This window comes from Camelus ferus, chromosome 1 (assembly GCF_009834535.1).
Source record: "Camelus ferus isolate YT-003-E chromosome 1, BCGSAC_Cfer_1.0, whole genome shotgun sequence".
Lineage (NCBI taxonomy): Eukaryota > Metazoa > Chordata > Mammalia > Artiodactyla > Camelidae > Camelus > Camelus ferus.
This window is the reverse complement of record NC_045696.1, coordinates 67,102,991-67,119,014: the sequence shown is the minus strand read 5'-3', so window position 1 is coordinate 67,119,014 and position 16,024 is coordinate 67,102,991. Positions and strand designations below refer to the sequence as shown.

At 39.5% G+C, this 16,024-nt stretch overlaps 2 long non-coding RNA genes across 4 annotated transcripts in view; one reads left to right on the top strand and one right to left on the bottom strand.

Moving 5' to 3' along the window:
- The first annotated feature begins 1,069 nt into the window (after positions 1–1,069).
- On the top strand, positions 1,070–14,588 carry LOC116664341. Of its 2 annotated transcripts, XR_004320821.1 has the most exons (4): positions 1,070–1,766; positions 4,823–12,519; positions 12,892–12,989; positions 13,097–14,588. It is a non-coding gene; the product is annotated as an uncharacterized LOC116664341 (long non-coding RNA). The 2 variants fall into 2 exon arrangements; XR_004320823.1 differs by lacking the exon at positions 4,823–12,519.
- LOC116664339 overlaps positions 2,545–16,024 on the bottom strand; it is a 32,222-nt gene continuing 18,742 nt past the window's right edge. The window contains exon 3 of one of the 2 annotated variants that reach the window (XR_004320819.1): positions 2,545–4,913. This is a non-coding gene — a long non-coding RNA (uncharacterized LOC116664339). The remainder of the gene's footprint in view (positions 4,914–16,024) is intronic. The other variant, XR_004320820.1, reaches the window with a different exon arrangement.

The following is a 16,024-nucleotide window of genomic DNA, read 5'->3' as shown; positions in this document are numbered from 1 at the left end:
AAGGTCTTTTTATTCCCCAGACTTCTCTGTGGTTATATCAAAAACACATAGCAACACTCAGTACGTGTCATAATTACAGAAAGTGAGGAATGGCATTTTTCCTGGGGTAAAAAAATATATATATCATAAATAAAACTAGCTGAGTGATGCCCAGAGAGCCAGTCAGGAGTTTGTTGGTTTTAGAACAGAGCTAGGTTAGCAGAAGTGTAAGCCGTGCCTAGAATAAGTAGAACATGATGACCTAGCAGATATTCTGGCCAGAAGAAGTATGTGAGGAAGAAGAGATGAGCTGAGGCTCTCCCGTACTGCCTTCAGCTTCAGGGAGTGTGAGCTGCAAGCGGTAGAGATCAGCCATCAGATTCTAGTGACTTTTCAGATGATGGTTCCAACAGTAGAGGTAGGAAATATAGGAAGTAAACATGACTTCCACAGGAAATACAATGCATTTGAATTTGGATAATTTCAGTATGAAGGGCTGTGGGACCTCAAATGAAAATATTTCTGTCTAATCAACAAGCACATGTGAAGGCACGTTGCTTAGGAGATAAGATCTTTGGCCAGAGATAAAGGTCAGGGAGTGATCCAAGAATGAGTGGTAGTTGAAAGCTCAAGTGCACATGAAATTGCTTAGAGTGAGGATATAGAACTTTCTGCAATAATGGAAAATTCCATAATTCTGTGCTGTACCACACGGTAGCCGTTAGTCATGAAATATGGCAGATAAGACTTAGGAACTGAAATTTTATTTGATTTTAATTAATTTAAATTTTATTACTTTAATTTAATCTCATATAGCCACATGTGTCTTGTGGCTCTCCTGTTAAACAGCACAGGTATAGAGTGAAGAAAAAGATGCTGAAAATGGAATACTTAATGATACAACATTGAATATTTGAGATTATATTGATGCCAACAAATATAAAAAAGAACACTTGCTTTTTTCAGTTTTTTTATTCCTACCATATTTTACCAAATGGGAAAGAAAATCAAATGATACAGACGAGTTGTGTTGGAAACCAGCAGCTTCCCTATTCATCTCTTCCCTTTTCCAGCTGAGTGGTAACTGATTTTAAGAATTTTCCTTCTGATTCTGCTGATAGTTACCTTCATAACTGAAAAATATGTTTCTATAGTCTCTTTATTGATTTATCAGTATCAGATATTATCTACTGACTTCCCTTCTATGAAAGAACCAGACCCACTTCACATACACTATACTTCACACTTCTCTTTGCTCCTTAAATGTTTATTTTCACTTTTCTGTGGATAACATTTGTTACTTCTATTCCCCTATCAACTTTAGTTTCTATCTCATCTCCCCTCTATGAGCGTAAAGACGTTAGCAAGACAACTCTAGCTTTCTCGAGCAACTCTTATTTTTTTTCTTACCTTTTTTCAAATGAGCAATTACTTCTAGATTACCCAGGTTATAAACATTTGCATTCTGTTCTGGAATCATTAAGCAGTGTCACACTTGTCTGCACTTAGCAATTCTGAGGAAAGAAGTGATGGGGCTTGCAGAAAGAGGAATATGAGACAAACTATCTGCTACTTTCCTTTCATTCTCCGTCTTACTTTGCTGGTGCAAAAATAACAACTCATTGTCTATATGTCTCCAAATTTATCACATACTATTTTGTGATTTTTCTTACAGGCCTATAAATTATTAATATCCTTCTTTTGCAGGTAAAGAAATCAAAATCATAATAGATACAATGACTTGACCAAGGTCATGCACCTGGATAGTAGGGAAGTTGACAGTCAAGGTAGGTCTTCTGATGACAAATCACCTCACCGATCTGTTCATAGTAAAATTTCCTAACTACTCAAGTTTGCAAAAAAGTAATGGGTTGGTTTTCTTGTTTCAGGTTTAAAAACCTATGGTTCATGTTGGAAAAGAGAAATTTGAAGTTTATGTACTGTGACCACATTTTCTTTCAAGGAACTAGAGAAATGCCTCTGGGCATCTGGGTATTTCATGAACCCAAGTTGGCAAATGCTTACCTATCAGTAAAGAATCACCCAAATTAAACTAAAATTTACCATGCACTCATATGCTAGTTTCTGGGTTAAGATATTTCATACTCATTATTTATTTACCACTCACAGCAATTTTTAAGTAGAGAACATATTAGACATGGAATTGAGTAATTTGAATTTCAATAACTCATCCCTGTCCTTGAGCCCACTCCTTCTGTAAAACAGGCTAAAATAACCCGTCCCCCAGACATATTTTGCAAATGTGCATATTTGGAAGGTGAATTGAATTTGGTGAAATGAAATGAGGTGAAGTGTTTTGGTTGCTTGGGAGATAAGGCAGTATACAAACATAACACTGATGAGTAATAGTAAAGTATTATAAGGCTTTTCTCCTGTTACTGGTAATGAAACTGACCCAGATGAATCTGGCGTCAGGAATTGTTCCTGTGTGTGATGCAAATGACTCTGAACACCTTTCTTCTAAATTGCTAAATTCCAATGAAGATTGTGCTAGCGTGACTCTACAGTAATAATGGATTCCTGATCCACACAACACACCTAGGACATTTCCTATTATTTCCAGTAATCCTGTGATTAATGAAAACTCATTAAAGAGGTATTTCAGGCAGGAGACAGATCCAGATTCCATGCAGCTTGTATGATGGAGGGGGTTCCCTTTCAGAAAAAAGAATATAAATTTATAAATACAAAATTAGGAACAAAAGTGAACATTTTTGAATAATAAAATACATCTCAATCAATTAAAAATACAGATATGACAAACCTGAAATTTACTACAAAAATTAAAAATTCAGAAAGTAACATAATGCCTTTATTAATTAATAAGACTTTATTTATACCCATTGTTGACTGCATATTGGTTGACAACTTCTATGACAATACATTTTAAAAAGTTTTTCTACAAGAATAGATAATTCAATTTTTCTTCTGTTTATTGAAATGTATTTTAATAAAGTTATTATTGACAGTTGAGAAAAGTTTTATTCAGCCCTACAAGTCATTATTGATAACGGAAAATACCAAGTTTCTCCCACACATGTAACGTGAAATTTGGAAGCGTTTTCACAGACTACCTCCTGGCTCTATGTAGTTTAATCATTGTTCTCCACTATCTTCATCTTTCCTGTGCCAGATGCTTTAGGGGTTATTAGCATCTTCACAGGAGCTGAACTTTGGCCTTGTTCTTCCTTTGAATCTTGGTGCTAGTTTGTTACAGAAGTAGAAGCCAGTCCTATATCAAGATAAAGAATAACTTAACTCTTCAAGAAAGTGACTAGGGACCATTTAATTGTATCCTACTGTCCCCAACTAAATGCTAACTTACCTCAACTTCCCTTTAACCATATCTCACAAATGCCCACGGTCATTCTGACATCCAATTTGAGGGGAAGAGTGATAAAAGGGGAGACTGAATGGAGAGGGACAGCATTTTTAACCAATTTCAGTTAAATAAAATTTACTTTTGAAAAGTAAGGGAAGAAAAGAAAAGGAAAATGGCCATGGGAATATATTGCTAGGGTCCCTCTTACTGCCTCAGAAAGGACACATTAAATGAGGTATTTTGAAATTTAATTTTTATTAGCTTTATATAAAATCCAGTGGCCCAGGATTGTGAAAGAAATAACAGGTCTGGAGTACGAAATCTTGATTATAGTCCTGGCTTTCCCACTGATTCACCATATGGGCCTTGGACAGGCTATTCACTGCTGAACCCTCAGCTATTTCCATAAAAAATGAAACTTGACTAGATAACACTCGAAGTTCTCTTCACTGTCTGACATTGAGTTGTATCAGCGGAACTGGCTGCAGTAGCAAAATTCACAGAAATGGGGACCTTTCTGCCTTCACAGTATCAGGGCACTAAATTCAGGAGACAGAAGCAACCCTAACTATTTTCACTCCATCTTGGAAGCAGTTGCCTTGTTTTTCAAGAGTGTAGTCATCTCTTTTCAAGGAAAAAGGTGTAGTCTTTCCAAGGATTCTAGTCCCCTTTGCATCCCAGTGACCTCCTTGTGAGTCACTACTTGACTGATGAGGGGCTGTTTCCATGGTGACCACTTCTGCTCTTCCCAGCAGCTGGAGGGCTTAACCCAGCCCTGACACAGCTTCCTCAGTTGGGCTGGGCATCCACTTAACCAAAGCATTCAGGGCAGGACTTGACAGCTCTGCACTTTGGGACTTGGAAGGGATTCCAGAAGGGAGAAGGGTGGGGGCATGGTGAAACCACTCATCTGTGGTCTCATTTTTTCCGTGGGTTAAGGTCTCAAGAGGTTATGTCCTAGCTAGAAAGGAACGTTAATGGCCAAGGAGTCTTGAGGGGCCCTCAAATGCTGAAGGAATCATTTCTTGGTGGGTGCGGTTGTCCAGCGAGACTTCCCCATACCATTTGCTTCTGACCTTTGTAGAGCAATCTTCCATCTTCTCTGGTCCATAGGACACATCTCAGGCTCAGTAAAGTCCGCCTCTTTCACACCAATCAATTCTTTGACAGTTCCCAGGTCTGTCCTCTTTTAGCTGCATCTTCCCCAGGTCCGTCTATAAAAGATCAAGAGCCATTTGCCTGAGTGGAGAACCATGCCTACAAGTTAACAGACGGTCACAGCTGTGTTAGAGGACTCAGGCTCGAGCACATTCTAAAATAGAACTCGGCCACAGAGGGCATGGAAACACGCTGTGCTCAACACTGCCAGGGAATGCAGCCCTGAAGCTTGAGTTTTTCACGCCTCAAACTCATTAAACCCCCAGCCTGCATTTCACACATCATGTCCCTCCGGTATTTCTGGCTTCCTTCCTTCAAACATCACACCCTTTTCTCCTTCAGGTGGCTTTTACTGGTCTTTTGTTATTGATACTACTATTCATCTGGAATTTTCTGAATGCCGAGGCAGAATGTCCTAGGAAACAGAACATCCCTGTGGAAGGAAGAATTGATCTAATTATTAGAATTATTGGATTAGAGGCATGCAGAGCTGGAGGAGAGCCTAGAGGTCATTTATTTCTACCACCATCACCCTACACTTTGGGCAAAAAGAGGACCAAAGTTTACACAGTGAGTTTGGGTCATTACCAACAAAGTGGAAACTGACTCCTTGCCCTGTATGTATTTCTATTAGACCATTTGAAAATTGTTATTCTTAACACCAAATAATTTTGTGAAGGTACTTTTAAGTTTTATTAGAAGTAGGTACCCAAATATGCCACACTGATGAAGGATGTTGAGGGTAAGGAAGTATATATGTATGGATGGGGAGGGTTATGTGTGAACTCTGTATTTTCTGCTCAATAAAAATAAATAATTAAAAAAAAAAGAAGTAGGTACCATCTACCACAATCATCTAGTCAATTGCCTTGTTTGCTTTAGTTTTAGAATAAAGCCTAAATGTGTCAAAGAAATTATCCCCTGACATCCACAAACATCCTGGATATTTGTTTTCATTATCCAAATCTCCATATACAAACATCATAGTTCATAGCTAGGAGCACTGATGGATTCACATGTTCATTCAAGAGGCCTTCAAACTACAGACTGTGTGCAGGTGCTGTCTCTGGTCCTGTGGAGTACTGACAGAGGAAATATGATGTAGCTGAGATGGAGTTCCCAGCACAGGAGGTGAGCCAGGTACGACCCCCACCCCCCCAATCCTTGCACGCTGTGACTATAGAATAAAGCAGATTGGGATATCTATTTTTTAAAGGTATAAGCTTGCGAGGAGAAAGGAGAGAAGGATTAATTTAAACTAGATGCCCCTGGAAGGCTTTTAGGGAAGGTTGTATATGAACTTCTCTTAAAGGACGGGTAGGAGTTTTACATGCATACAATGGTAGGGCAGCGATAATCTAAGAGCGGGAAATAATGTGGACACAGCATGGAGGGAGGAAGAATGTTGAGAGTTTCGGTCTCAGTTTGTGGCCAAATGATGCTACATCTCATGGCTAAGTGGGAAGGAGGAGGAAGCACAAAGCTCTATTCAGATGGAGGAAATTCTCAGATTTATACCTAACTTTCTGTGAATTCTTCTATCCCGAAGAAACACCACGTAGGTAGAATTTTCAGATTTTGGGACTCCCTCATTTTAGCTATTTCCTTATAAAGAAGTCTCAAGATCTTCCTGCTTGCCTAGGTTCAAATCCTGGCTTTATACTCGCTAACCCAGAGATCTTAGGCAACTGACCCAATCTTCTTAGAGCCTCTGTTTTCTTATCCATATACCTTATCCAGGGTGCATGTGAGAGTTAAAATAACATAAAGCCTGAAAATTGCTCAGAATAGTACTTGGGACATGTTAATATTTAAGTTCTTCCCTGTAAGCTGAGTCTCCCAAAGTATGAAGTATGGTGACCAGACTAGCTGGATCGTTTCTTGAGGCTTGGGTTTAATTGTTAACAAACAAGAGTCAGTATAGTTATGTGTAGGGTAACCAACTGTCCTGGTTTGTCCAGGACTGGGGAGTTTCCTGGAACATGGAACTCGGATTACTAAAACTGGGACCATCCCAGGCAAATCAGGACGCATGGTCACCCTACTGTTGTGGTTGAGATTGGAGGCTGTAGAGCCAGACCATTTAGGTTCAAGTCTTAGCTTTGCCATTATCACATGCATAGCCTTGGGCACTGTACCCAATACTCTGTGCCTCAGTTTCTTCATCTGTAAAATAAAGGCTGAAATAGTAATGCTTGTTGTTATGAAGTTTAAGTTGTTATGAAGATTAAGTAAGTTAATATACATTATGTTAGCTCTTAGTTGTACTAGAAGATACCAAACTTTCTTTGTATTTACCTGCCTAACTCTAAATTCCTTAGATTATATTTTTTTAAAAAATCACTTGTTGAGAGGAATCAAATTAATTTCTACTTGTATATTTACACACTATCTGTCTTCTCAGTGGATTTGAGGTGAAATGAGTTTCTTCTCTTAGTGTTCCTGGCACCCTGGGCATGCCCTGTCCTCATTGACTGCCGAGTTACTTGGCCTTTTGCACCATTGTGTGCAAATGGAAAACTGTGAGAGTATTTGTGGAGAGAATGTGGTTTATGACTCAGGTCTCTTTTACTCACTCTGAAGAGGGCGGTGTAATGAAGTGAGAAGTGCTCAGGGCTAGGAGTCAGGACAGTGGGTTTGTCACAGGTTTGACCTTGGCCACAGCCTTCCCTCTCTGGATCTCAGTTTCCTAATCCTTTAAATAAGGGGTATAGGGGCATGATCCCCAAGGTTCTTTGGTTTCGAGTAAAGACATTGCATGGTTGCATTTTATTTTTTCCCCTTCTTTTCTCCAGCACAGGAAACAGAGAAGCAGACAACAGCAGTCTCCTGGCATCACCCAAAATGTCTCTTGTCCCCAGGAGAGGAATTCTGAAGCCTCACACAAAAGCTAGAGTAGGCTCTGGCCCCTCTAATTATGGCCCCTTTAAGGCCCTGGATCCTTCCTGTCTGCAGAATGTGCTATTTAACTTTGTCCATGGCGGTGCCTTGGCCAAGGACGCAAGCCATCGCCCTCACTTCTGTTGATGTTTATATTGAGAAAGCAGATAATCCTCACTGCAGTGACAAGTTGATTGAAGCAAGTAAAAACCAAATAGGGTTTAGAATTCTAATTGCTGACAGATTCATAATGGTGTGTGAGCCTGGTGTCTGCCTGGCTGCCCTGCTGTTCAGAACAAAGTGTGAAGTTAAAGAGTGTATTGTTTCTCATATGAGTTTCTCAACCCTAGAACAGTTTCTTTTCTGAATGGAGGTGGGGGAGAGAAGTGTGGCTTTCTAAAAACGATGAAGAAAAACATCCAGTGGACTTAAGAGGAAAAGGACAACTAGGTGGGGTTTTCTAGTGAAAAGATAATGTGGAGATGGGTGTAGTGGGGAGGACACCTGGGTTCCCATTGGATGGTGACACTATATCACTTGAGGCAAGTCGTTTAACTTCTCTGACCTGTCTGTTAAACAGGTGTGTTAGATTGAAATTGTTTACAATTTTATTGTCTTACAGGAGCTTTCTGTTAAATATTTCTAGGAAGAATAATAAACAATCAAACAAAATCAGAATAGTTTTGATGTAATATTCCTACACCCCTGGCACAAGCTGAAAATATACTGTCCTTTGATACCTATATGAGTATGTGACATTACACAAAGTAGATTGCAAGGATTCACAATACATTTATAATATTGGCTGTCCTTGTGTTGATAGGGAGGGAAGTAAGATTAGGGGTTGGGGAAAAAGTATTTCAACTGTATCTACATAGTTTGATTTCTTATATAAAATATTTGAAAGAAATATGAAAAATATAAATTATCAATTATAGGTAGTGGGAAATACAGAGGTTATTATAGTTGAGTACTTTCTGTACTTCTCTTATTTTTCTCAATTAAAAAAAGTTGACTAAGTATTTGTTGCTTCTTTGAATTCCAGTACTTTGTAATTTTGTGATATTTCCTCTTTGAACCTCAGCTTTCTCATTCATAAGATAAGAAAGTAGGTCTAGGTGATCTCTAAGATCCTTTGAATCCTTAACTTCTATTTCTGGTAAGAAAATAAAAACAAGATGGGTGATTAACACGGCAGGAAAACCAATTTTAAGCACATATGCTGGAAGATTGTGTTGGGGTCTTCTTGAAAAGAAAGATGATGATTTTGTCTTTCTTTCAATTTCCAGTAATTCTATATAGATATGTAGTTCCCAAATGCAAATTTAAACATCTAACATTTAAGAATTGCCTCCAGTGTTTTTCTGCCTTTGCAGAAATCACCACTATGATTAAGGGGAGAGTGGTGATTATTTGAGAGGAAGAATGAGCTCTTGGAATGAAGTGTGGTTTGGGAATTTTAGAAGGTCCAGGATTTTAGTCCTATCTTGGGTACTCTCTACTTGGGTGACACTGAGCAATTCATTTTAACCTCTCGGGCCCCTGGTTTCCTCTTTTGTAAAGGGAATGAGTTGGACTAGGTAATCTTTAAAGTCTCTTATATAAGAAAAAAAAAAAAGAAGAAGAAACAAACATTTTACTTGATAATAAACAACTCCAAGAGAAAGGTGGAAGACAACAGATCAGGAACGCCATAGGTAGAGCTCCCAGTAATTATAGTGGTTAGACCAGCTGTCACCAGTCTTCAGGTCATCCAGAAGCCAAGAATTCCATGGTTTTATTTCAGGGTGGAGTCATTCTTTCAGTTCCTTCTCTCTGGACTTTTTAATGTCATCTTCTCTTTAGTACGTCCACCATGTGCTGCTTTGCTCTTGTGCTATCCTGGGCTCCCGTACCCTTGTATCCTGAATGTTATTCTTCTTGATGCTCTGATTATTCTCCATGAAAAACATATATATATATATATATATTTGAGATTTCTCAACCCCGGAAAAAATATTTTTTTGTAGCTCATGGTCTTTGTCTGGTTTCTTAACCACTTTCTTTTTCAGGACTATCCCTCAAATGTGCACTCTGAGTAACTTCTCAAAACTTCGGTGCTGAAAATCCTTTGGAATGGATAACTTCTTCCTTATAATAAATAATCCCTTTACTCACTCATCAGTTGTTAATATTGGGTGGAGTTAAAAATGGTTTAACTCCACTTAAAACAAAATATAGAATGCTTCTTCTCAGAAATAAACTTTAGTTCGGCCCTCTAATTGCTATACTGTTTTGTCTCTTCAAATCCTAATCTCACATCAATCTGACTTTTTTGGAATCATCTCCTGAATGTATACAAGTCTTTCTCCAGTGAGATGGTGAAAAGCTTCAAGCTTATTATGAGCTAATAAATAGACAGTTTCTAGATTAAAGCAAATGCAGAGACAATGATTAAAGAGCTTCTGCACTATTAAAGTGAATAATAAGCACTCAGAGATTGTCCATGGATAAAGGGTCCCCCTGGGCATATTTTAAAGTCCACTCAGTGGCCAGGGGTTGGAGAGTTCTACAAAAAGAACATAAATCACTTGCTCTTCAGATTTTTTTTTTCTAAGTCAACAGAGACTGAAGCCATGACTCAAGCTTGCCAGGATTTTAAACCTGTGGTTCCATGAAGTCTAAGAATTCTGAAGCTGAGACCACTGAGTTATGTTTCCAGTATCAAAAGCCAACTCAACCTTGGCATCCTGGCATCCTGAGAACACTAAAATGGAATGGTCCTCTGCCCTTCTCTAGCCGGTTTTTGTTTTTGTTTTGTTTTCTGCCGATCAAGACTTCCATTCTATATTACAGATGATGGTGTAAATTCAGGAAAAATTCCCTGTTGGCCACTCCAAATCCAACAAACACAACTTAGCCATTATTAACATTGAATCCTTTGTTAGTTTTTAACACCTGCCTTTTCAGAGCTGTTGATTTTTCTTTAATGAAAAGTCTCACCCTGATCAGCTTAAAGTGTAACTGACAGAGATAAAACAGAGCCTGGATTATTGTCTCTGTCGACAGACCATACAGAGGACAAAACCTGATGACAGTGACATGTTGGGGGAGAAGTTCTACTGGTATTGTATTTTCTGATCCACTGACAATCAACATGTGTTTATGGAAATCACTGTGTCACTGGATTTCCAAACCTTGGGAAAGAAGACTGAGAGAGTGAGGGGAGAGAAAGGAAGATTTGGAATTGTCCCTGCAAGAGATCATAAGTCAACTCTAAGGTTGATGTCTTATAACTATTTCTTGCCTTAGGAACAGTACGAGTCAAATGGCTACCCTGAACTACTGTTTTTCTACTGACATCTATGAGAAACACAGTCTCTTAACATTAGAGCAGAGAAAGAGGATTCAGGATTATGTAGCTCATTCTTCTTATTTAAAGACAAGGAAACTGGAGACTGAAAGCCCACAATCACACAGTCACTGAGAATCAGAGTTGGAAATTGTATTTGACTTTTTTTTCCCTCCCAGGCCCATGTTTCACCTGAACTTTGGAGGCAGGTTGCAGTGGATTTAAATTCCAGCTCCTCTCCTTAAGAATTATACCCTCTTGGGCATGCTACTCAATCTCTGTGCCTCAGTTTTCTCATCTGTCAGCTACAAATAATAATAATATCTAGTTTGGAGGGTTATTGTAAGGATTCAATTATATAATTCAAGTAAAGTGCTTAATGCAACTCCAGACGTATGTTAACACAATAAGTACTAGCTATTATTATCATTATTGTTACTGTTACACCATGCAGCTGAGGGCATCGTGAGTCAAATGTGTAATCCTTGGACAGGGAGGTATTGCTTTATGGTAAAAAGCAAGTGGCAAATCTGATCCCATCACCTACTGTCATTGAGAAATTTTGAGCCTCTTGCACCGCCTTCGGATTGTGCCTGACTTCCTTATCCTCAGGAGAAGGCTCACAAGACCCTTCCTGGTTGGCGCTGGCTCATGTTCACAGCCACTTCCTTGGTCAGCTTTGCTCACTATCCCCCTGCCTACTGCTCCCCTCCCCAAGCTTTGATCAGTCTCACTCTAGTGTTCTCAACAATCCATGACGTCTCTCATCTGCAAGGCTTCACACTTGTCCCCTCGCCCTGACAAATGCTTCCTCTAAGCTCTTTTCCTGGCTAATTCCACTTACCCTTCCAATTGCTTTCCTCCACCTAGGCAGCCTCCCCACCCCGTTGAACAGTCTGTACTTACTTTTTTTGTATCCTCCTTGACACAGGTTTAAATTTCCTATTCCTTTGTCTATCTATCTGGCTTGACTAGACATAGACCCGTGAGGTCAGGGACGGTATTTTTTTCACTGTTTTATCCCAGCTTTTAGAGGAATGTCTGCCTTGCGGTAGCTGCTCAATGACTGTTTGTTGAATTGAGCAAATGATATACAGGGTTCTTTTCTCCTTACACAAAGAATCTTGCAGCCTGAACATAATGAAAGCTTTTGTTCTACTCCAAGTTGCTGGTAAACGGGAGCTTACAGGTCAGTATCAAAATCACTGAGGCAGCAGTTTCCCAAGAGGGACCCATCCAAACCCTCGACTTCACATGAGCAGGGTTTAGGAGGGAACATCACCTTGCCCAGGGAGAGGCCTGGGAGATCAACAATTAGGCCATGGGAAAGCGAGGAGGATGGTGATTAGGTCTCGGTGCTAAGCAAGGGACTCAAAGATGTATACTTTGCATTGTCTCTCTGGGTAATCCTCCCCTACATTTTCTCATGATTGCCTGCAATAAGATTTCTTAATCATTTGGGGGGTTTAGAGTGTGATCCCTTGAATGTATAATTATCTCCATTATTCAAAACAAAGAAGACGCGTGCCAGTCGGAAAAAAATAAAACTAAAAATGTAGCCTCCAGCAGAAAACCAAGCTCAGCTCTCTCCCCATTCCCAGTCTTCTTTTTTGTTTTCTCCCATTGCCCTCCCTCCCTCACATGAAGGGTCCCGCACTCCTATTTCTGTGGGCTCTGAAACTGCAGCAGCAAGGTAGCAATAAGAAGGAGCAGCTGCTGGGTACTGGGACCAAAAGATATGCAGCGTTCAGCTCAGACCAGAAGGTTGGATGGCCACATCTCACAGCAGGACGTGGGCTGGACCGGAATGACTTTGCCGCACACCTTCGTAATTAGTTTCAGTGTTGTTTTTTGTTTGTTTGTTTGTTTTTCCTTCTCCTCTCCTTATGAAACACGTTCCTCATTTATGCTCCTGAAATCCTGAAATGGTGGCTCTGGTTTCTACAATCTGTTCAGTCACTGGCTTGCTCTCTGTATTCCCTGTGGCCCCCCATCCTGTCCCCCGGAGTCAGGCCATGTTTATATAATGAGAAAAGACTGTAGATGGGGTTCCGATGATTGACTTCTAGAGATTTCTCTGCCGGATGCCAGTGGGTTGAACTTGAGATCTTTCTTCTCCTTGGGTTTTAATTTCCTCATCTTTAAAAGAAAGCATTAGTTTACATGAAAGATGGACTTTTTTTTTTTTTCTTCTATACAGGGCCTGATGGTGGATACCTCAGAACTAGGGGACCACATGATTTTGTTGCACACACACCACTCTGCTGCTGCAGCACAAAACAGGCCATGGCCCATAAGGTGAGTGTTGGGCTCCAATCAAACTTCATCTGAGGACACTGAAACCTGAATTCCATATAATTTTTACATGATATGAACTATCATTCTTCTTTTGATTTTTTTTTCAGCACCATTTAAAAATGTAAAAACCATTCTTCACTCATGGGACGTATAAAAGCAGGCTGCAGGCCGTGGTTTACCAGTCACTGATCTATACCTTAGTTCTCCAAGGAGGGTCTATAAAAGTTCAAGAGAACCCTGTGCCATGAAGACACAGCAGTGCACTCTGTTCCATTGATCTGGCTTGCCTTTTTGTTACCATCTTTAATTTGCTTTGAATTCCAAATGCAATTAAATGTGAGTGTGTGATTTTTGTTTGTTTGTTTACCAAAGGGAATTGGAAAAGATTGAGGTAGTCTTTTAATTTTGAATTTGATTCTTTCCAAGGCCTTCACATTCATACTCTAGCTGCCCCTCGAATGGGTTGCACCTGATCTTCAGCTTCTAGGGTGATTCTGGGCCACTGTGGACCAAACAACATTTGTTAAATTTCATTTATTCATGGCCATGACAGGGAGCTGAGGCATGAATAATACAAGAGTGGATAAAAAATCATTTATAGTGCATTCGGCTTTAAAATACATCACAGATATTATTTTCCCTCTGAAGATTTACCTTCTTAATCCCTTTTGCTGATATGAAAATGAGTTTGCATTACCTGAGCTCACAGTGGATTATGGCTGAATTGGGGTGCAGAAGAGAGATGTTCTAGAAATGCAATAAAAATGACATCCCAGGTTCAGTCTTCCTCCTCAAAGTCTCTTGACTCTTCCAACCACTGAGATTTCTCTTCTTCACCAGTTCCTTCATTATTCCCTCTCATTGGAGCCATAATATTATCTTTCTTCTTCTGACCATTCACCTTAGCCTGACCTCAGTCCTGGGACTTCCCTGGCATTCCCCATGTGCCAGCACAGCCCCTCACTCACCTGGCATAGAGGCCAGAACCTAAAAAACACTGCACAATTTGAATAAGGAACTGATTAATAATGATGTATCAATTTCAATTTTTAAATTTTGTGAAGGCGCTCTTAGGGTGGAGATCTGCCTTGGCTTGCATGTGAGTAGAGGTGGACTAGCCCTTTATTCTTATGCACATTTTTTCATAGCATCCTCCTTTTTCACCCAGAAGGATGTCACTACTTGCCAGTTTGGCATGCCACAATGACGTATGAATGCAATCTGAACAGGTCTCACTGCTCCCTTTCTCTCCATCCTGGGCCTGCCAGTATTCCCTCCTAGTGTGCACCCCTAGGATGGCCTCCTGTCTCCATGGTGATGTGATTCTGCACTGGGCTTCTAATAACTACCTGACAGTCCAAGGGCCAAAAAGAATTCTTGCAGCTTACACGTGAGTATTTCAACTCACCTAGACAGAGATAAGTCAGATAGAAATAAGTTCTGTGATTTCACCCAGATGGGAGATTGAAAAAGTGGGAATAAGGCATCTTACGGGGTCTTCTGAGCACGTGTCTTAGACCCTGTAGCCGAAGCACCTGGATGATTTAAAGGTTGGAGATATGGGAATTTTGGGTTAGAAATGCTTTTTTTTTAATTGAAGTATAGCCAGTTACAATGTGCCAGTTTCTGATGTACTACATAATGTCCCAGTCATGCATATACATATATATATATTCATTTTTATATTCTTTTTCATTAAAGGTAATTACAAGATACTGAATATAGTTTCCTGTGCTATATAGAAGGAATTTGGTTTTTATCTATTTTTATATATAGTGGTTAACCTTTGCAAATCTCAAACTCCCAAATTTATCCCTTCCTGTCCCCCTTCCCCTGGTAACCATAAAATTGTTTACTATATCTGCAAGTTGGTTTCTGTTTTGCAGATGAGTTCATTAGTGTCCTCTTTTTTTTTTTTTATTTTAATATTCCACATATGAATGATATCATATGATATTTTTCTTTCTCTTTCCGGCTTAATTCACTTAGAATGACATTCTCCAGGTCCATCCATGTTGCTACAAATGTCCTTATTTTATTCTTTTTTATTGCTGAGTAATATTCCAATGTTCATAGCAGCACTATATACAATAGCCAAGACATGGAAGCAACCTAAATGTCCATTGACAGATGAGTGGACGAAGAAGTTGTGGTATATTTATACAATAGAAATGCTTTTCAAGTAGGTCCTTCCTGGTAAGGAATTCAAACCATTCTATCTTCTGGAAAGCGGAATAAGACCTTAAAATATTAATTAATGTGTTTGCATCCTTCCAATTTCTGGGATCATGGGACTAGTCTCTTTAGCCTCATAGTCTCAGTGAGTTGTTACTACCTGAGGTTCAGAAACAAAGGAGGAAAGGCCCAATATTTTAGTTTCAAAATAGGCTTTTCAAAGCTTATGAGGGAGATGAAAGCCTTCAGAGAAAATGCTGTGGGACTTATAAGAGCTTGAGTCTTTTACAGGAATCCTGCTCCTGCGCATCTACCCAGAAGGAACCCTACTTCAAAATGACACCTGCACCCCAGTGTTCATAGCAGCACTATTTACAGTAGCCAAGACATGGAAACAGCCTATATGTCCAACAACAGATGACTGGATAAAGAAGTGGTGGTATATTTATACAATGGAGTACCATTCAGCCATAAAAACTGACAACATAACGCCATTTGCAGCAACATGGATGCTCCTGGAGAATGTCATTCTAAGTGAAGTAAGCCAGAAAGAGAAAGAAAAATACCATATAAGATCACTCATATGTGGAATCTAAAAAAAAAAAAAAAAAAGAAAAAGAACATAAATACAAAACAGAAACAGACTCATAGACATAGAATACAAACTTGTGGTTGCCTGGGGGACAGGGGGTGGGAAGGGACAGACTGGGATTTCAAAATGTAGAATAGAAAAACAAGATTGTACTGTGTAGGACAGGGAAGTATATACAGGATCTTGTGGTGGCTCACAGCGAAAGAGAATGTGACAATGAATGTCTGTATGTTCATGTATAACTGAAAAATTGTGCTCTACACTGGAA